Source organism: Vulpes lagopus, chromosome 5 (assembly GCF_018345385.1).
Source record: "Vulpes lagopus strain Blue_001 chromosome 5, ASM1834538v1, whole genome shotgun sequence".
NCBI lineage: Eukaryota > Metazoa > Chordata > Mammalia > Carnivora > Canidae > Vulpes > Vulpes lagopus.
In genome coordinates this window covers 99,534,279-99,555,696 of record NC_054828.1, presented here as the reverse complement: position 1 = coordinate 99,555,696, position 21,418 = coordinate 99,534,279, and the positions used below count along the sequence as shown (strand labels likewise).

The following is a 21,418-nucleotide window of genomic DNA, read 5'->3' as shown; positions in this document are numbered from 1 at the left end:
TCTCTAACCAGAGTGGAGGGACTTCTGGAATGGTGGAGTAAGGAGTTCTATAAATCCATTCTTCCATAAAAGCGACACAAATATTGGCAGGATTATAAAAAATCAACTTTTCCAGAACTCTAGATATTAGCCAAAAGCTAACAACAATCTGAAGAGGGGTTTTATCCAAGAGAAACTGATCAACTTTGGTAAGAACAGTGGGATTTGTGGTGTTTTGACTTGGCCTACTGCCATCCCTTTAGCCTCAACTCCATAGGAGCCTTGAAAAACAGCAGCCTTGAAGCTGCTGGAGCGGACAGGTTGGGTTAGGGGAACCTCAAAGGTTATGACCCCCAAGTATTATCACTGTTTGGACTGTATGGTAATTCACTGGAAAAGCTTGATTTACGGGGTGTTTTTATTGAATCCAAGTTGGAGCTCTCTACTTGGGAAAACCCCTATTCCCAGGGCATTTGTCAAATATAATCAGGCTCAGTTGCTTAGCCTCACAGCTGCCAAAGACTGCAATACCAGTTGGGGCAAACATGAGCCCAGCCAAAGACCTAAAAGGGAGATCTGAGAAATTGGATGTACAGAGGGGAATTTGAAAAGCTCTGGTATAATTTCCCAGGGTCTAAAAGATGACGTACATGGTCTAGAAAGACCGGAAGGCCCCGATCTCTCACTTTTGGCTGACCTTGAGGTCCTATACAAGCAGGAAGTAAAGACTAAGACAATGCTGTAAATTGTTTGAACATTGAAGGGATACATCAACACACAGAGCTTCTTGGTCAAAAGTGGAAGATTTTCTAGCTCAAGGTGTTTAAGGAAATCTCTGTCCAATCGCTAGCTGACCATTATGCTAACCCAGCAGAGACATCGGTGGGTGCACACTGAGGAATTATAGACCTCACAGAACTGGTTCAGGAAAGTCATTGAACAAACAAATATACAAACAACAGTAGCAACAAACCCTGAAAGGGGTTGGGGTGCTGGTGCTGGTGGTGGCATCTGATATTCAAAGTTGCCATATTATGTTCTCTAGAGGATCTGGTTTTCAAAGGTGGGGGGGAATATATATATATATATATATATATATATATATATATATATCCTGAAAAGAAATAAGAAAGCATGGCTCATATACACAGTATGGCCCATTTCAGTGACTAGATGCTGTCCTGAAGGCTAGATTTTGAACTTATTGGACATAGATTTTCTTTTTCTTTTTTCAATTTTAACTTTAATGAGTTTATTTTTCTTTATTTTGGGAGGGGGGGGTTAAGTTTTTAAAATTGTTTTTGAGAGAGAGAGAACACGCACATGCTTGCTCATGAGCCAGGGGAGGGGCAGAGGCAGAGGGAGAGGGAGAAGCAGACTCTCCACTAAACAAGGAGCCTGACTTGGGGCTCGATCCCAGGATCCTGAGATCATGACCTGAGCCAGAGGCAAATGCTTAACCAACTGAGCCACTGAGGCATCCCAGTTTTTAATTTTAATTCCAGTATAGTTAACATACAGTATGTTATTTAGTTTCAGGTGTACAATATAGTGATTCAACAGTTCTATACATTATTCAGTGCTCATCACGATAAGTATACTCTTCCTCCAGTTCACCTATTTCACTCATCCCCCTGCCCCCCCGTAACGAATTTGTTCCCTAGAGTTTAGAATCTTTTTCGTGCTGTATCTTTCTCTTTTTTCCTTTATTTTCTTTATTAAATTCCACATATGGATGAAATCTTACAGTTTTTCCTTTCTCCGACTTATTTCGCTTACCATTTTACTCTCCAGCTCTACCTGTGTTCTTGCAAATGGCAAGATTTCATTCTTTTTATGGCTGAATACTATTCTATTGTGTGTGTGTGTGTGTGTGTGTGTGTGTGTATAGCATCTTTATTCATCTATTGCTGGAACTTGGGCTGCTTCCATAATTTGGCTATTGTAAATAATGCCACAATAAACATAGGGGTGCATATATCATTTTGAAATAAGTGTTTTTGTATTCCTTGAGTAAATATCTAGTGGTGTGATTACTGAATCATAGCATAGTTCTATTTTTTTATTTTTTGAGGAAACTTCATACTATTTTTCCACAGTAGCCACACCAGGTATGCAGTGCATTCCCCTCAACAGAGCATGAGGCTTTTTTTTTTCTCCATATTTTCACCAACACTTGTTTTTTTTGTGTTTTTGATTGTAGCCATTCTGACAGGTGTAAGGTGATGTCTTATTAGTTTTGATTTGCATTCCCCTGATGATGAGTGATATTGAATAACTTTTCATGTGTCTGATGGCCATCTATATTAGAGGCTTTATTTTTTTAATTGATTTATTTATTTGAGAGAGAGAGAGCATGCACATGGTGGAGGGGGGGAGCAGAAGGAGAAAAAAACTCCAGCAGACTCTTCACTGAGCATGGAGCCTGAGGCAGGTCTCAATCCCATGACCCTGAGATCACTACCAGATCTGAAACCAAGAGTTGGACACTCAACTGACCGTGCCACCCAGGTGCCCCTAGACAGAGACTTTAAGTCAGCTATTTTAAATATGTTCAAAGTGGTAAAGGCAGGACGTCTGGGTGGCTCAGCAGTTGAGCATCTGCCTTCAGCTCAGGGCATGATCCCAGAGTCCCGGGATCGAGTCCCACATCAGGCTCCCTGCATGGAGCCTGCTTCTCCTTCTGCCTATGTGTCTGCCTCTCTCTCTGTGTGTGTCTCTCATGAATAAATAGAATCTTTAAAAACAAAACAAAACCTACGTGGCAAAGGAAACCATGTCTAAAATCTATAGGACAGTATGTTATCAGTGCCTCACCAAATAGAGAATATCAATAGAGAGATAGAAATTATGAAAAGAACCAGAGAGAAATTCTGGAGTTGAAAAGCACAATACCTAAAAAAAAATTCACTGGAGGGGCTCAACAACAGATTTGAGCCACAAGAGGAAAGATCAATGAACTTCAAGATAAGTTAACACAGATTATCTAGCCTGAGGAAAAGGAGAAAGATGGCAAAAATGAACAAAGCCTTAGAAAACTGTGACGCACCACCAAGTGCTCCATTATACACAGAATAGAATACCAAAAGGAGAATAGAGAAAAGGGGAGGAAAAAATATTTTAGAAGACCAAAAAGTTTCTAAACATGAGGTCTCCCCTCACATCCCCAGTGGGGAGGGGATGCTGAGGCTTTGCCCACACACATTGCATGAGGCATCAGCTCAGAACCATAGCCACCCCAACCATTTAAGGGTGGGGTGGGGTGGGGCACAGCCTAGGGAACCTACCAGGAACTCCCCTGTTGTGAGCAAGATGTTTACTGGTGGTGAGGCACAGAGAGCATTATGGCAGAGCGGATGGCCCTAAGCTGGGCCCAAGTATGTGAGATCCTGAGGAAAGAGCCGTACAGGGCAATGCCTTCCATCAATCCAATACACATATCTTTGTCATTATGGGACAAGTTAACCAAGATCTACCCCACCATCTGGTGGCTGTTCTAGGATGGCCTTCTGCCCAAAGACACCTTCGTCATGGGCTCCACCCGCTCCCACCTCAGTGGCAGACGTATGAAAACAGAGTGAACCTTTCTTCAAAGCCACCCCAGAGGAGAAGCCCAAGGAGTTCTTTGCCTGCAATTCCTATGTGGCTCACCAGTATGACAACACTGCCACCTACGAGTGCCTCAACAGCTACATGAATGCCCTCCCCTAGAGGCCGCAGGCCAACCACCTCTCCTACCTGGCCTTGCCCCACTCACTGTCTATGAGGCAGTCACCAAGAACCTCCATGACACCTGCATGGGCCAGAGCAAACAGGCTGGAACCATGTCTGTGTGGAAAAGCCCTTCAGGAGATATCCTCAAAGCTCCAACGGCTCTCCAACCACATCTTCTCCGTGTTCTCAGAGGACCAGATCTACCGCATTGACCATTACCTGGGCCAGGGGATGGTCCAGAACCTCTCATGGTGCTGAGGTTTGCCAACAGGATCATCAGCCCTATCTGGAACCAGGACAACTTTGCCTGTGTCATCCTCACCTTAAAGGAGCCCTTTGGCATTAAGCGGTGCCGCAGGTACTTTGATGAATTTGGGATCATCTGGGATGTAATACAGAACCACCTCCTGCAGATAGTGTGTCTGGTGACCATGAAGAAGCTGGCCTCCCCTGATCTCAATGATGTCCATGAGGAGAAGTTCAAGGTGTCAAAGCATATCTCAGAAGTGCAGGCAAATAAAGTAGTCCTGGACTAGAATGTGGGGAACCCCAAGGGAGAGGGTGAGTCCACCAAAGGGTACCTTGATGACCCCACAGTGCTCTGCGGGCCCACCACAGCCACCTTTGGGGCCATTGTCCTCTATGTGAAGAACAAGAGGTGGGACAAGTTGCCCTTTATCCTGCACTGCTGTAAAGGCCTGAATAAGCACAAGGTTGAGGTGCATCTGCAGTTCTGGGATGTGGCCAGCAACATCTTCCAGCAGCAGTGCAAGCATAACAAAGCCGTGTACATCCAGATGATGACCAAGAATCCCAGCATGTTCTTCAAGCCTCTGGAGTCAGAGCTGGACCTGACCTATAGCAAAATACGAGAACGTGAAGTTCCCCAGTGCCCATGAGCACCTTATCCTGAACGTCTCCCATGGGAACCAGATGCACTTCCAACACAGTGACAAGCTCTGAGAAGCGTGATGGATCTTCACACCACTGCCGCACAAGACTGGGCACAAGAAGCCTCAGCCCATCCCATCTCATGTGTTTGTTTATAGCCGTCAAGACCCCACAGAGGCAGACAAGCTGATGAAGACAGTGGGCTTCTAGTACAAAGGTACCTGCAAATGGGTGAACCGCCGCAAGCTCTGAACCCCAGGTTCCCACCCCACCCACCATAGCCCAATACATCTCTGTCCTTCCAACTTGCTTGCTGCCCCAACCCCATATCAGGAGGGCTTCAGGGCCATAGACCTTGGCCTCACATTTCTGGCCCCTGGCCACCCCACCCACTCAGTGCTGCTGCTACTCTGGGCCTAGCTATATTTCTCAACCACCAAGCGCTCAACACTTGCTCTGTGACCATCCCCTGCTGCTGCTGGCCCTGCCTGAGCCAGCTTCTGTCCACAGAACTGAGCTTCAACAGAAGGAAGTAGAGTGGTTCTTCCACCTGTCCTGGGCTCCTCTGCCTAGGACAGGAGTAAGGGATGACAGGGAAGGACACTGAGTGGGCCTCAGTGGGCCAGTGGCCACCTCACACTCCTGATGGCTCTGGGCAAACTCCTCCAAGCTGGGAGGGAAGGGATCAAGTACTTTCACACCAGACTCAATGCCACTTGACAATCCTGGTCACTTAATGGAAAGGACCTCTGCACTGCTCAGCAGTCCCCCCATGTCTTGGGCCCCCTGAATGTCTTCTGCCCTATCAGCTCCCCCTACTCCCCCAACTCTACACATCATGGCCATCCACCTCAGTGCACCTACACATGGTCCCCTCCCCACTGGAAAAGTGGAAACAGCAAGTGGCACACCCCACCTTAGCCTCCTGCTATTAAATCCACAAACAGAACAAAAGTTTCTAAATGTGATGAAAAATATTAATCTATACATCCAAGAAGAACAACAAACTCCAAGTAGGATAAACTCAAAGGAATTCACACTGACACATATCAGAGTTACATTGCCAAAAACAAAACACAAAGAGAGAATCTCAATGGCAATAAGAAGAAAACTCATCACCTCCATGGTATTGTCAATAACAGCTGACTTCTCATCAGAAATCATGGAAGGCACTGAATCACCATATTGTACACCTGTAACTAATATTCCACTGTGAATTTAAATAAAAAACTTATAAAAAAAAAGAAAAAAAGGAATCATGAAGGCTAAAGATCAGAGTGTAATTGGATGGTATATTGGCAGTGCTGGGAGGAGAAAAGAATTTCAATCAAAAGTAATATAGCAAGCAAAATTATCCTTCAAAAGTGAGGAAGGAGGACATTCTCAGTAAACAAAAACAGAGCATTCATTGCTAGCAGACCTGATCAAAAAGAAATACTAAAGGAATTGCTTTCATATTAAAATGAAAGGATTAATGGAGTCTGGGTGGCTCAATAGGTTGGGTGGCTGACTCTTGGTTTCAGCTTGGGTTGTGATCTTGAGGTCCTGAGATTGAACCCTTCCTGGCGTTCCATGCTGGGGGGGGGGGTCTGCTTGAGGATTTTCTCTCCTCTCCCTCTTCCCCCAACCCCATTCTCTCTCTAAAATAAATAAAGGGGGGAAGGGCAAAGGGAGAGGAAAGAGAATTCTCAAGTAGACTCTGCACTGAGCTTGGAGCCTGGCATGGGGCTCGATCTCAGGATCGTGACCTGTGCTGAAACCGAGAGATGGGTGCTCAACCGACTGAGCCACCAGGAGCTCCAATAAATGAATAAACCTTAAAAAAAATTATAAGACGAAAGGATTGATCTCAAACCTTTTATCCTATAGATAGGAAAACTGTGGTCCAGGGAGGAGGAATGGTCTTATAAATGACAGGGTGAGAATTAGAATCCTCATTTTAATCACACTGACTCAATCATTCCTTCATTCACTTGTCAGATTCATTTGCCCAAAAAAATATTAAGTACCAGACACTAGAAGCTATCTTATTATGAGCACAGCCTTATCTGCATCCTTGGGAGTCACACTGGGGAATAAGTATAGTACCGTGGGGTAAGTTTTCAAATTGTCTATACAAAAAGCTTGTCAACTTCTGGTTCAAGATAGCAGACTAAGCATATGTAGCTGTTTCTTTTTACTTCAGGCATCTATAAATTGCTCACAAAAGATCTAAATAAATCCATATCTTCATTCAAAAACAATAGAGGGAACTATTTAGTGAACTAAAAGCCATTATAAAAGATGACAAACACATGGGAACAGATTGAAGTTGGAAACCTTGGGCCAAAATTCCACAGAGGAGAGGTCTGCTGTAAGATATGGGAATAGTTCTAGGAATGCTTCAAACCCAGAACTGGAGGACTGAAAGAAGATGGCCCTTGCCTGACTGACCATGAATCGGTGGGCACAGAACAGGTGGTCAGGAATGTTCATCTCAGACCAGGCAATGAGCCAAGGAGGTGTCTGCCCATGACATTCCTGGTCATTCCTGGGTTGTATGTCTGGGTCAGAGAGGCAAGGCAAAGCCCCAAACACTGACAGTTCTTCCGGGCAGCAGAAGCCTCTATGTTCAGAAGGCTAACTATTGACTCATCTTGTCCAGAAGCACATGGCATCCATTTTTCATGATCACTTTAGACAGGTGCAGTGCAATTCACAGATGCATATCCTATTCCCTCTTGCAAGCAAACCACTTAATCTAACAAGGAGTCTTAGTTCCAACGGGAGGTCACACCCAAGAAAAGCCAAGTATTTGAAGAAAGCTAATATCATGAGGGGAAAGGCACTCAACCTTACAAAAGGAGGAGTTCATACCTGGAAAAGATAGGTTTCATAGGGCAGAATAGACCTGGGATTTAGAATAAATGTAAATGTAGAAAGACATTTCATCAAAAAATAAAAAATCTAGATACCGCGGGGAACCTGGGTTGCACAGTTGGTTAATTGTCTGACTCTTGGTTTCAGCCCAGGTCATGGTCTCAGGGTCATTGGGTCGAGCCCCAAGTGGGTTTCTGTGCTCAGCACAAAGTCTGCTTGCGATTCTTTCTCCCTCTCCCTCTGCCCCTCTCGCTCTCTCTCTCAGATAAATAAATCTTTAAAAAATCTAGGTACAGAGATGCCTAAGTGGTTGAGTCAGGCGTCTGATTCTTGATCTCAGCTCAGGTCTTGATCTCAGGATTGTGGGTTCAAGCCCTACATTGGACTCCATGCTGAGTGTGGAGCCTACTTAAAAACAACAACAGGTATCCCTGGGTGGCGCAGCGGTTTGGCGCCTGCCTTTGGCCCAGGGCGCGATCCTGGAGACCCGGGATCGATCCTGGAGACCCGGGATCGAATCCCACGTCGGGGTCCCGGTGCATGGAGCCTGCTTCTCTCTCTGCCTGTGTCTCTGCCTCTCTCTCTCTGTGTGTGTGACTATCATAAATAAATTAAAAAAAAAAAACAATAACAACACTCTAGGTACCCTGGAAACAAAAAAAAATTAATAAAAACTCATTAGATGAACTGAATAACAGAAAAATTAAACTGAAAAATGAATTGATGACCTGGAATCAAACAGAATCCACTGCAAAGCTATAGAGATGAAACAGGAAAAAAGAGAATAGATGCAGAAGTTCAAATATCCAAAATTCCGGAAGGAGAAAATGGGGAAAATGGAGAGAAATATGGAAAAGGGAGAATGTTCAAAGATAGAAAAACTTGTATTGAAGAAAGACTCTTCAGATTGAAAAAGCCCACCAGTTGCCAAGCAGAATATGAAAAAAAGATCTTCACCTTGACATATACTGATGAAATTTCAGAGTGTTGGGGATAAAGAAAAGCCCCAAGGAAGGGGAAAAAAAGGTCACATATAAAAGAACATGAATCAAATGAACAGTAGTTTTTCTCAGCAATACTGGATGCTGAAAGACAATGGAATAATATCTTCAAATTCCAGAGGGTTTTAAAAAATTTTATTGATGTATGATTTGCACACAGAAAATGCATAGATCTTAAGTCTCTATTTTGATGAGGGAATAATTTTGAAATCTAAAAATTTACAGGCTATTCTGCCATTCAAACATGAGGGCAAAATGAGATTTTTTTTCCCATATAAAAAGATCCACTTTTTCATTTACAGATACTTTATGAAAAAAATTAAGAGGGACTGAAAAAAAATTAAGAGGGACTGTTTCAGAAAGAAGAAAAACAAGAAAAATTAATGCGATAGTGATTAGTGAAAGCAAATAAAGCTAATTCTAAATGAATATTAATTATATGAAAAAAATCAATACTAATCTGAAATGAAAACCACAGATGATATTGTTATGGGTGGGGTGGAGAGTAGCACAACAAAAGCATGATAAGGTTCAGTTCTGACTAGGAATAGGTAATTATTAATAATACAAATGAGTAAAAGATACGTTTAGTTGATATGTTGAAGAACATACAAATAAAACTCAGAATACTACTAACAATATATAAACTCCAAATCATTAAAAGAAACATAGTAGAACTTCAATTCCAGCAATCCAACAAAAGGCAGAAAAGTAAATAAAAGAATAAAAAGACGGTAAGAATAAATCCTAAAAGACGCAGTACTCATAATACATGTGCTGATTTTTTTTTAAGATTTTATTTATTCATGATACACACAGAGAGAGAGAGAGGCAGAGACACAGGCAGAGGGAGAAGCAGGCTCCATACAGGGAGCCCGACATGGGACTCGATCCTGGATCTCCAGGATCGCGCCCTGGGCCAAAGGCAGGCGCTAAACCGCTGCGCCACCCAGGGATCCCGAGATTTCTTTTTTTAAGGCAAAACCCCATAAAGGCAAAGAAAATGAAGAAGGAGGCAACACAACAGATTTTGCAAAGCTGGAAAAGAGCTGGACTGAGCCCCAGACACATTGATTTATACACCAGCAGTGAGGAAAGCTAAAAAAAACAAAACAACAACCTGGTTTCCACCCAGAAGCTTCAGGAATTGGGATACCAAGTATCTCTGAAGTAAGCATGGAGTAAAGGCTGGAAACAGGAATTTGTTGGAAATATATTTAAGAAATTGGGATCCCTGGGTGGCTCAGAGGTTTGGCGCCTGCCTTCGGCCTAGGGCATGATCCTGGAGTCCCAGGATCCAGTCCCACGTCAGGCTCCTTGCATGGAGCCTGCTTCTCCCTCTGCCTGTGTCTCTGCCTCTCTCTTTCTGTGTCTCTCATGAATAAATGAATAAAATCTTTTTTAAAAAAGGAAATATATGGGATCCCTGGGTGGCGCAGTGGTTTGGCGCTTGCCTTTGGCCCAGGGCGCGATCCTGGAGACCCGGGATCGAATCCCACATCAGGCTCCCGGTGCATGGAGCCTGCTTCTCCCTCTGCCTATGTCTCTGCCTCTCTCTCTCTCTCTCTGTGACTATTATAAATAAATAAAAAATTTAAAAAAAAAAAAAAAAAAAAGGAAATATATTTAAGAAATAGCAAGTTCCCCAGATCTCCTCCTCGAATCCCTGGGAAGCAGTGCCTTTCTTTACCTGTCTTGTCAGAAGATTAGAGGTTGATTCTCCAGGGATGCAAAGAAAAAATAAAACTATTATTATTATTATTATTATTAATTTTTTAAAGTAGGTTCCATGCTTGGCATGGAGCCCAATGCAGGGCTTGAACTCACAACCCTGTGATCAAGACCTGAGCTAATGTCAAGAGTTAGACACTTAAGGGACTGAGTCACTTAGATGCCCCAAGACAATGATTAATTTTAAAGAAAATGAAAAGGGGGGCAGCCCAGGTGGCTCAGTGGTTTAGCGCCGCCTTCAGTCCAGGTCGAGATCCTGGAGACCCGGGATGGAGTCCCATGTCCAACTTCCTGCATGGGGCCTGCTTCTCCCTCTGCCTGTGTTTCTGCCTCTCTCTCTCTGTGTCTCTCATGAATAAATAAATAAAATCTTTTTTTTAAAAAAAGACAAGAAAATGAAAAGGATTATAGTATGGATATATATTACTATATATATATATGGAGAGGTCAAGAAGTATGGATACTATAATGGATTATAGTATACATATGTCTCAGCTTAATTGTAATAAATATTTATATAGTATTAGTGTCAGCCAGAGAAGTAGTACCTTACATTTAGCGAAAAAGCAATTGGAGGGGCGCCTGGGTGGTTCAGCGGTTAAGCATCTGCCTTTGGCTCAGGGCGTGATCCCAAAGTCCCTGGATGGAGTACCACATCCACCTCCCTGCATGGAACCTGCTTCTCCCTCTGCCTATGTCTCTGCCTCTCTCTCTCTTTCTGTCTCTCATGAATAAATAAATAAAATATTTTTTAAAAAAGGCAACTGAAACAACAGGAGACTTCTCATTAGAAACCATGGAGGCCATAAGTGTCACATTTTCAAGTGCAAGGAAAAAAAAACAACTATCAGTTCAGAATTCTATGTCCAGAGGAATGATCCCTCAGGAATGAAGAGGAAATCAGGATCTTCTCAGATAAAGGAAAACTAAGAGAATTTGTTACCAGCAGGCCTAAAGGAATGACAAAAGGAGGTTTCCCAAACAGAATAATCAGTAATTAGAGATGGAATTTTGGAACATGAGAAATGAAGAAAGAACAAGGGATTAATACAAACGTAGTGATGTCTAAGAGAACAATGAGCAAGTGGTGAGCATAGGAGATATACATAATATGCCAAGTGGCCATTCCCAGCTGCTCCATTCATATACAGCTTCCCTGATGCCCATGAGCATAGAGCTCCCTTGGATCCACAACACATGGTTTTTTGGCAAGAATCAAAGCAAGTACAAGAACAGGGTTATTGCTGGGAAGCAGCTGCCCAGTCTGGGACTATATTCTGCACCTTCACCAAAGGACTGTGAGAGAAAGCAATATGTACTATATCTGGTCTGAGGCTTCTCTCTTCCCCAGTGTACTTCCTAGGTGCAGAGGATGCAGATTCTACGGGATGGTAGAGACATAAGACAGAAGGTGAGCTAACCAGGAATCATAGCATTGGACCATAATGTGAGTGAAAAATGAACCTGTGTTGTGCCAAGCATCTGAAATTGTGGGCTTTATTTGTTACTGCAGTTTGTGTCTCCTTTGAGTTTATATTTTCGCAGAATCATAGCACATGACTTTTCCATTTAATAGATAATATTTAAATCCCAAATAATTTATTTTTATATAATCTGCTGAGCAAATGACACGAACAAACATGTCTTTTGATACCATTTCTATTTAACTGGTAGCATGATTTTTTTGTGATCATGTTATGTGCTTGTGCACATATACTGCTTTGATGTGTTCAAGATATTTTAGAAAACAATATGAGAAAAAATTTGACTTCAGAGTAGTGGTAGCCTTTTAAAACAAGATATAAAAATCAAAGGTAATGAAGTGGAGACTGACAGGTTTGAGGACATACAGATTTTTAAAAAGCTTTTGTATGCCAAAAAATACCATAAATAAGACTAACAGGCAAGTTAATAGACAGGAAGTAGAGTATTTCAATATATATAAAAGAATGGATTGATGTCCACATATATAAAGCATTCACTCATACGTACAATCAATAAGAAAAGCACAAATAGCTTCCCATACAAGTGGCTAAGATCACATACAGGGAAATAAATCCAAGTGGCCAATAAACATATGATAGATAATCTCGTTCACCAGGGCCTGAGAAATGCAAATAAGGGCAGTTAGGAAATACCAACAGAATAGAAATTGATTGAACAACATTTGTAGACATTATCTACTAAAATTTAAAGTATTTATAACCTATTTCCCCAGCTTTATCTACTCTAGTAAGTCACTCACACGGATGAGATGGGAAGTCACTGGATTAAAATAAAGGGAGGGAGTGCCTGTGTGAGGTTATATCAGCTAGGGTTTATCCACATGGGGAACACTGTTCACAGTATCCTTTGTAAAAAGGATACATTCTCAAGAATACAATATTTCTGAAATATAGAATGTGACATAGAGTAAAATTAATGAATGTAAAAATATATAAAGTGTGTGTGTGAATGTGTGTGTGTGTGTTGGTAAACGCATAGTAAAAGTAGTTCCTAGAAAAGTTAAACATAGAGTTATCATATGACTCAGCAATTTCACTCTGAGTTTGTGTCTGAGTTTGTGCCAAGAGAATTGAAATCATATGTCCACACAAAAATTTGTATGTGAATGCTCATAGCAGGATTGTTCATAATAGCTCCAAAGTGGAAAACAACCCAAATGTCCATCGACTGATGAATGCATAAACAAAATGTGATCTATGTATTCAATGGGACAGTCTTTGACCATTGAAAAGTAATGAAGGGGTGATGCATGCTACAACACAGGTGAACCTCGAAAGCATGCTAAGCAGGAAGCCAGTCACAGAAGGCCACATATTATGTGACAGAACAGGCAAAACCATAGAGACAGAAAGTAAATTAGGAGTGAGAGGGGAGGGGAGAGGGAGGAACAGAGGGAGGGGAGTAACAACTAAAGGGTACAAGCTTTCTTTTGAGGGGGGAGGTAAAGGTTCTAAAATTGATGGGACTGGCAGTCGCAGAACTTTGTGAATATACTGACAACCACCGAACCGCACACTTCAAAGGTAAGGATATTTTGGTTGGTGGATTATATACCTCAAAGTAAAAGTTATGCAAAAAAGCCACCCAAAATAGATGAATAACAAAGTGCTAGTGGGAGCAAAAGAGGAAGGCACTATTAGCCCTGGGGCTTGCTAGCAACCCTTCAAAGAGGAAGTGACATTTGAACTCTTACAGGGTCAATGGCTATTTTGGGAAAGGAGGGGAAATTCAGGCAGTCTACAGAGTGAGCACAGCCCATGGCAAGGTGGACAAGTGCAGGATGTGTCAGGGGAATTAGGACGAGGTCACATGGGCCAAAGCAGAGGGAGCAGGAAGGGGAACGTGGCTAGAGCAGGCCATGGAGCGCTCCACCAGCCGTGTGTGCCCGGTGGGGGCGGAGGGGGGGGCAGTGCTTGCGGTCCCAGCTGACCCCCGGGAGGGTAAGGTATAGAAGCTACAGGTCAGCTGGCCTGTTCCACTGCAGCCAAGCATGCTCTGCTTATAAGGTGCTTAGAAAAACAATGCTTCTAAGTTTCACTTTCCTGGAATTCTGAGACTTAGAGCTTTTGGTGATGGGAGTTCACTGGATGAAAGCAATAAGGGTGAGTATGTAATGAATCATTATCATGAAGGCAATATGCAGAGTAAAAGGAAAGTAAAAGTACAACCATGGACTATCAATGTTAGCTATAAACAGAAAACCAGCTTGGTCTGGGTCCAGGGACCTGTGATGGGACTTTCCTGGAGATGGAGAGAAATTCCCTTTTCAGATGACTTCCAGATAAGACTCCCGATTGGGGCGTGTGGCCTTCATCTGGGGAATAACAAAGCCCTCTTCTAGGGGCCAGGTCCAATGTGTCCCCTGTCTAACTCCCCGTGACACATCTACACACAAACACACACCCCCACACCCCATGCTATTTGAATAGCAGCCCCCACCAGCATTATTGCCTACTTAAACCATCCCCCCACGCGCCCCCACCCTGCTCTGCATTGTAGAGTCTTCCTGATAAGCTGTTCAAGAAATTCCACTTGGAAGAAGTCCACAAGCAAATGCTGGAAAGGGTGGTGAAGAGACCATTCCTGAGCCTGGTGGCAGGGTGAAGAGAACAAGGCTCTGTCCCATCCCAGCATGGGCCTGCACCAGATCAGTGCCCTGTTTGCCAGCTGTTCTGCTCCCCCCCACACTTTCCTTTGAAGGAGGAGGAGGTGGGGGTCCCTTCAGGAACTTGGATGACTCTATGATACTCTGGTCTGTGTGAAGTAGGCAGGCCACAGCAGATAATATTTCCATTTTATAACTAGAAAAACCGAGGCCTAGAAACTGTCCAACTTGCCCAAGACCACTCAATAGTCCATTGTATTGTCAGGACTAGATCCCAAATCCTGGGATCCCAGCCAAGGAACTTTCCTGCCACATGCGGTGCCATTTATGATTGGAAATGGATGCCAATCGCCTGGTAATTACCACCTCTCCACACCCCCTTCAAACTCCCGACACAAAAAGGGTCAATTTGGATACAAGCAGTGATTGAGATGGAAGGGCTGATGGTGAGAGACCTTACCAATCTCCCTTCCAGGCCCAAACCATCTTCCTGATTTCCTCTCCAGGACCTCTCCCAACTCCCTCTGTTCCTCTGGGGCTCCTGCTGGCCAAAAAGAGGATCAAATGCAATGAGTTCTTCACTTGTCCTCTCAAAGCATATGTGGTCCTGGGGCTGACTACCTCAAGAGCCCTGAGCTTCCTAAAAGGAAGAATCTAAGTATTATATTGGGGGAAATACACAATGCCTCTCCTTCCTCAAATGGAGACTGAAAAGGACATGACCCTTGGCTGAAAGGGGACAGAGATCCTTGGGTTACCCTAAGGTAGAATCTTTTTTTAATGTTTGTAAGGAAAGGAGCCACAGGGGCCCATAGCTGTGTGGCAAAGAGGTATTCTTCCAGCCATAAGGACATGTCAGACAGTGTGTGTCCTCTTAGGGGGATGAATTGGGAACTGACCCATGAGAGGCCTGAGGCCAGTCTTTTCATCTCAGAGTTTATGAGGCTCAGAAACTTGATTCTGTCAGCACCCAGTGGATGTAGTCTCCTCAGCAGGCCTCCTACAGTCACCACTAGGCCTCCAGTAAAATGGATTGAGATAAATGTGAACCACCCGAATTGCCTATGGCCACCACAAAAACACCCTGCTCAGACTTCTGCTGTGGGGACCGTGAGTGACCGAGAGCCCAGCTCCCCATGGCTGCTCCTGGACTTTCATTGACATGGTAAGGCACAAGGGCCAGGCCCACCCCAGCATCATGGAGTATTCCTGTGATGGTGTCTTCCACTCGACAATGCCTCATCAGCCAGCAGGAACCTTTCTTAGAGCTGTCCCACAGACCCAGCTCTTCTGCCCAGCCTTCCTTCTTTCCCTTCTCCTTTCATAGGTGTCAGGCCTGCATCACATCTGAAGGCTCTCACCTCTTTCTCCATCTAGTCCCCCTCCATTCTTCACAGGCTTTCCCCAACCCATAAATGCCTTGTATGTCTATGTCTTGGCATCTGCTTCTGGAAGGACCCCACCACCACAGTGTCCATCAACCGGAGAATGGCTGGAATCAGTGTGTCACACCATGCATCCTGGAGCAAGTGTCATCCAGACAAATCTCCAAAATATAATGTTGATTGGAAAAGTTATGGCACAGAAGCACGCTGCAAATCAATTCCAGCCCACTAGTGGTTCTAAGATTTATGGGAATTGATGTATTTGATGCTCACACCAACGTTCTTAGGAGGGCCTATCAGCATCTCCTTTCGACAGATGAGAAAATAGGTGAAAATCTCACTTCTATGTTCCTCAATTCCCTCATCTTAAAAAGAGGATGATGATAAATGCCTCCCTCACAGGATACAGTGAATGTATATATATATATATATATATATATATATATATATATATACACATATATATGATTTCTAGATAAGATTCAGATTGCTAATACATATCGACAGTCCCTAATCTGAAAATCTGTAGGTGTGTTTTGGAATTTGGCATTTTTTGGGATGTTAGAAAGGAAACATAGTAAATAACCATATATTGTAGAACACCCAAATCCAGAGAAGGGCTTTTTATAATCAAATATCTTTAAATTCCTGCCACAAACTTTTGAATATTAAGCTAAGTAGGATAAATAAGGACTTCACTTCAGGCTTTGCCTCCAAATGATTTATGGAAAATCTTTTGGTTTCATAGCTCTTTAGATTTCAGAATCTTGGATAACAGATCATGTACCTATAGCTTATCTAGGACTTACTATGTTCAGAAGTGAGGTAGACCTGTGGATAATGTCTTCATCTGCTTTTAGAATCTAGGTAAAAATAATCTCATCAAATGGACAAGAAAGTGTTATTTCCTGTTCTGTTCATTGCCACAATTCCAAATTCACCAATAGCCAAAGACAGGTGACATTACTGGGAAACTCTGGGATCTTTCCCGACACTACAAACCTGCACACAGTGCCCCAGGTAAAGGAAATATGTGGCCAGCATCCTGTCTGCCTGGGGAAAGCTGGCAGAGAGCAGCAGAGCACAGCCTTCTCCTTCACAGATGGACTGTCCTCCTCATGGCCACCAGTATTTCCGGGGGTGGGGGGCACCTCCAAGGCAGGGTGCCTGTCCCCCAGCTGAGTGCATTTCTCATTCAAGGGATCTGAGTGGGAGGCTTGGACAGAAGTGAAACCCCATCTCCTCTCATTCTTGGCTCTCTTTGGTGTTCCTGGTGAGCAGTTGCCACCGGCAATGCCTCAGCTCCTGGTGGAAGTCAAGGCAGAGGTCCCAGAGGAGTTTGAGGGAGAAGTGGAAGGCTCTGGATAAGTGGCAGCCAGGCCATGACACTTTCTTTTCTTGCAGTGGGTTCCCTCTGCCATCCTGCCTTCACTGCAGGGTCAGACAACGCTCAATCCTTTGCAGGCTGGCACTCTTCCTCAGCAAGCTCCTCCTAGAATATGACAGCCCAGGGCCTGTCTCCTGGCAATGTCAGCGGGAATCCTCCCAGGTACCAGCATAAGTGCTTTTCCCAGAGGCTCAAAGGAGGCATGTGCTTTCTGTGATCTGATTTCATTGCGTGTCGACTGTGCTTACAGCCCCGAGTTCTGGGGCACATGGCATCCCTGCCCTCAGGCTCTGGTAAGCCAAGTGCTCTGATTATAAAAAAGTGTATGGCTAGAGTTTGGGGGCCTCAGGGAGATGGGGGCTCAGAGCACATGAGGGTTAAACTGTGACCCGCAGGGCATACAATGGTGGGAGGAGGGCTGACTTCCCAGTGCACAGGCACCTGCTGGCTCATTCAGTAAAGTTGTCATCAGGCCATTGCTGTGTGCCAGCTGCTGGGTGGCAAAGATGCCCAGGACTGGAGCTCTGCTAGTGGGAGGCTAGCTGGGGAACAGGGGTAGGGAGGTGGGTCTCTGGGAAGGCAGACCCCAGAGCAAGGGACTCAGATGATGGGCAAGGAGCATGGGGTGGAGTCTAGACTGTGGATGGGTAATACGTGGTACCCAGGGGAAGAGTGGCTTGCTCAAGGTTGCAAGGCTTAGCAGGACTCCTTAAAAGAGTCCAAATACTCCCTCAGTCCAACAGTCCACCTAGTAGGCTTGATCCTGCAGTCACATGCAGTAATAACTCACATCTTCTGACCTCAAACTCTGAGCTAAACACTGAATTTAGCTGCATCCTCACAGTCCTGTGGTGTATGCATTGTGGTTATCCCCCTATTGCAGCTGAGGGCAGTGAGGCCAGTGAGAATCATGCCCAAGTTTACCCAGCTAGAAAGTGGCAGGTCTGGGATTGTTAACCTTGTAGTTTTGGCACGTGACCTAGCCTGTCTGAGGCTCAGTGCTCTCAAATGAAAGTCAACATTATAGCAGTACCTACATCTTGGGGATGTTGTGAGTGTTCATAAGTTAATGCATATAAAAATTCTAACAACAGGCATAGCATTAAGTCAAACCAGTGTTAGCTACTGTTAGCTATTATGCAGATTCATTTTTGGAAGTTCGTACCTTTTGGCCACCTTCACCCATTCCCAACCCCTCGCCTCTGGTAGCTACCAATCTGTTCTCTGAATCTATGAACTTGGGTGTTTTGTTTTTTAGATTCCACATATGAGATCATACAGTATTTGTCTTTGACTTATTTCATTGAGAATGATGCCTTCAAGGTCCGTCTATGTTGTCACAAATGGCAGGATTTCCCTCTTTTTCACGGCTGAATAATACTCCATTGTACACATACATCACATTTCTTTATCCATTCATCCATTAGTGGACACTAAGGTGGTTTCTCTGTCTTGGCTGTTGTAATGCTGCAGTGAATGTGGGAGTGCAGATATCTTCTCAATTTCACAGGTTCAGAACTGTTTCTCCATTTGTTATAGTCCTATGGAACCCATGAACATAAGCACTGCTGGCCACCTGAGCCAGGTGATCAAAAGGTGTCTCCTGGGTAGCAGCCACAAAAACTGGGGAAGCAGATTTGTTCACGAGCTCTATATCAGGGGACACTGGCCCCATGGAGCGAGGCAGAGGTAGAGCGCCTATCCTCTCCCTGAGGCCTCTGGAGAGGATTATCAGAGGCCCTTAGGTGAGTGTTTAATGAAAAGCCTGCCCTCAGACTGCAGCTTTGAGGATGAGCTAATATGGGCACCACAGACTGTGCCTCTCTGCTGTGTCCTGGGAGTGGTGGCTGGTCAAGAACTCTTGCTCCATTGGTGACAGCCCAGAGGGGCTCAGGAGCACAAGGCCTGCTGGCCAGCAGGTACAAAAGGTCAAGAGAGGTAGCCACAAAACCCAGGGTGCTAGACTAGGGGACAAGCTCTTTTTCAGGAGATACAAGTGGCCAGGAGTGAGGCAGAGGGAGAAAGAACAGATGACACCCACTGGCCTCTGTCTTTGCAGCTTATTTCAGTAAGCCCTAGATGTGTGTTAAGTTAAATGCCTGCCCCTCAGGCCAAAGCTTTAGGCCTTTTTCACAGAAAGACTGGGTGCTTCTCAGTTGGCTGCATCTCTGCTGGGCCCCAGACAGCAGCCAGGTGAGTCCACACGAGCCCTGTAACAACAGGTGCTTTTTTGCCATGGCCATGTGGGACTCGTGGCCATGTGGGTCTCATGGCCATAAACTCCACAGGCTTTCAAAGGTAGATGTTTTATGTTTTAGAGGCTTATCTCCCAGGTGGAAGTCTTAAAAGTTAGAGTGCTAGATGTGGGGTTCAAATCCTTCACTCCTCAGAGAGAGGCTATGGGTTTAGAGTTCCCTCCTGCTTATGGGTCACTACATTGGGGGTGGGGTTATGGCAAGACTGTGTCACAGCCTTTCCTACCCATAAAGCTTTTCTCTCCTCCTCCTTTTTTTTTTTTTTTTTAAGATTTTATTTATGTATTCATGAGAAACACAGAGAGAGAGGAGGAGACACAGGCAGAGGGTGAAGCAGGCTCCATGCAGGGAGCCGAATGTGGGACTCGATCCTGGGTCTCCAGGATCACACCCTGGGCTGAAGGCTGCGCTAAACCGCTGAGCCACCCGGGCTGCCCACAAAGACTTTTTTTAAAAAAAGATTTTAACTTATTAATTCATGAGACACACACACAGAGAGGCAGAGACACAGGCAGAGGGAGAAGCAGGCTCCTCACTGGGAGCCCGTGTAGGACTCAATTCCCAGACCCCAGGATCATGCTAAGCCTAAGGCAGACACTCAACTGTTGAGCCACCCAGACGTCCCTCCCCACAAAGACTTGTACAGGAATGTTCATAGCAGTTTCATCGTTCCCCCAAACTGAAAGTAATCCAAACGCTCAACAACAAGTGAACAGATAGACAAATCACAATGTATCCACACACGGGAACCATAATAGGCAATGAAAAGAAAAAGCCAACATGGGTCTCAAAATAATTATGGTAAGTGAAAGAAGACAAAAATTTCTAGAAAATTCAAATGAATCTGCGAGGGGTGAGGAAGGGCAGGAGGAAACTTTTGGGAGTAATTGCTAAATGTATGATCTTGATTGCATTGAGTTTCACAGGTGTACAGGTATACAAAATCTGTCAAATTGTACAATTTACATATATGCAGTGAGTCGCATGCCAAGTATACTTCAAGACTGTTTTAAAAAATCCAGCAATGAATATTCCTCACCTGAGGAGAAGCTGCAGCCTGGGTGAGCATAGGCCTGACCAGAGTCGCTCCTGGCCAGAGACAGAGGTGAAGAACCCTTAGCCTTGTGCCTCTGGCCAGATGCTTTTCCACACACTGCACTGCCACCCTGTGGCCAGGGCAAGGCATCAGCGCTGGGCAGGCCGGGCAGCCTAACAGGGCATCCATGGAGCTCTGAACCCTTGCCAGGGGGTAACCTCCTTAAAGATCTTGAATGCTGCTGCCCTAACCAGGGTCCCAGTTACAGAAGCAAACTCAGATACCACAAGGACCAGGTCGGTGATGCATCTGACTACAGGTGGCAGTGATGCCATGTATAGAGCCAGGCTTGATGGGGACAATGGGGAGACTAGCAGCGACCATGACTCAGCTCCATACATTTGTTGCCAGAATCAAGGCCCAATTTACCAAGTCTTTCTTCTTTTCTTTTTCTTTCGTGTTTTTTTTTTTTTTTTTTTTAGTTTTTAGGTTTTTTTAAAAGATAGATTTATTTATTTATTTATTTATTCATTTTATATATATATATATATATATATATATATATATATATAGAGAGAGAGAGAGAGAGAGAGAGAGAGAGAGAGGCAGAGACACAGGCAGAGGTAGAAGCAGGCTCCATGCCGGGAGCCTGACGTGGGACTCGATCCCGGGACTCCAGGATCACGCCCTGGGCCAAAGGCAGGCACCAAACCGCTGAGCCACCCAGGGATTCCCCCCCCCCCACTTTTTTTAAGAGCTGAAAATCCAGATTTATAAGGGAAACCTTCCAGTTTTTTAATGGCAAACTTACTGCTTGGGCTAGTGCAGAACTATTAAACCATGACCATGGGCCAGAATCTGGGGTTGCCAGTTTGCAACCTCTGGGCAAACTCCTTGGATTCTCTTACCAGGAGCCAGCCATGAGGCAGGAGGCCGTGCTTACTGTCCTTGCACAACATGAAGAGACCAAGCCCAAAAGAGCAAGATATCCTTGTGTTTATCCAAAGTGAAACAACAAGAAATCCAAGTTTATTCTCCAAGGTTATGCATTCATTAATGCTTAGCTACC

General features: G+C 44.4%; 1 pseudogene; it reads left to right on the top strand.

Moving 5' to 3' along the window:
* Window positions 1-3,323: 3,323 nt before the first annotated feature.
* On the top strand, window positions 3,324-4,836 carry LOC121490486 (annotated as a pseudogene).
* Window positions 4,837-21,418: the final 16,582 nt, after the last annotated feature.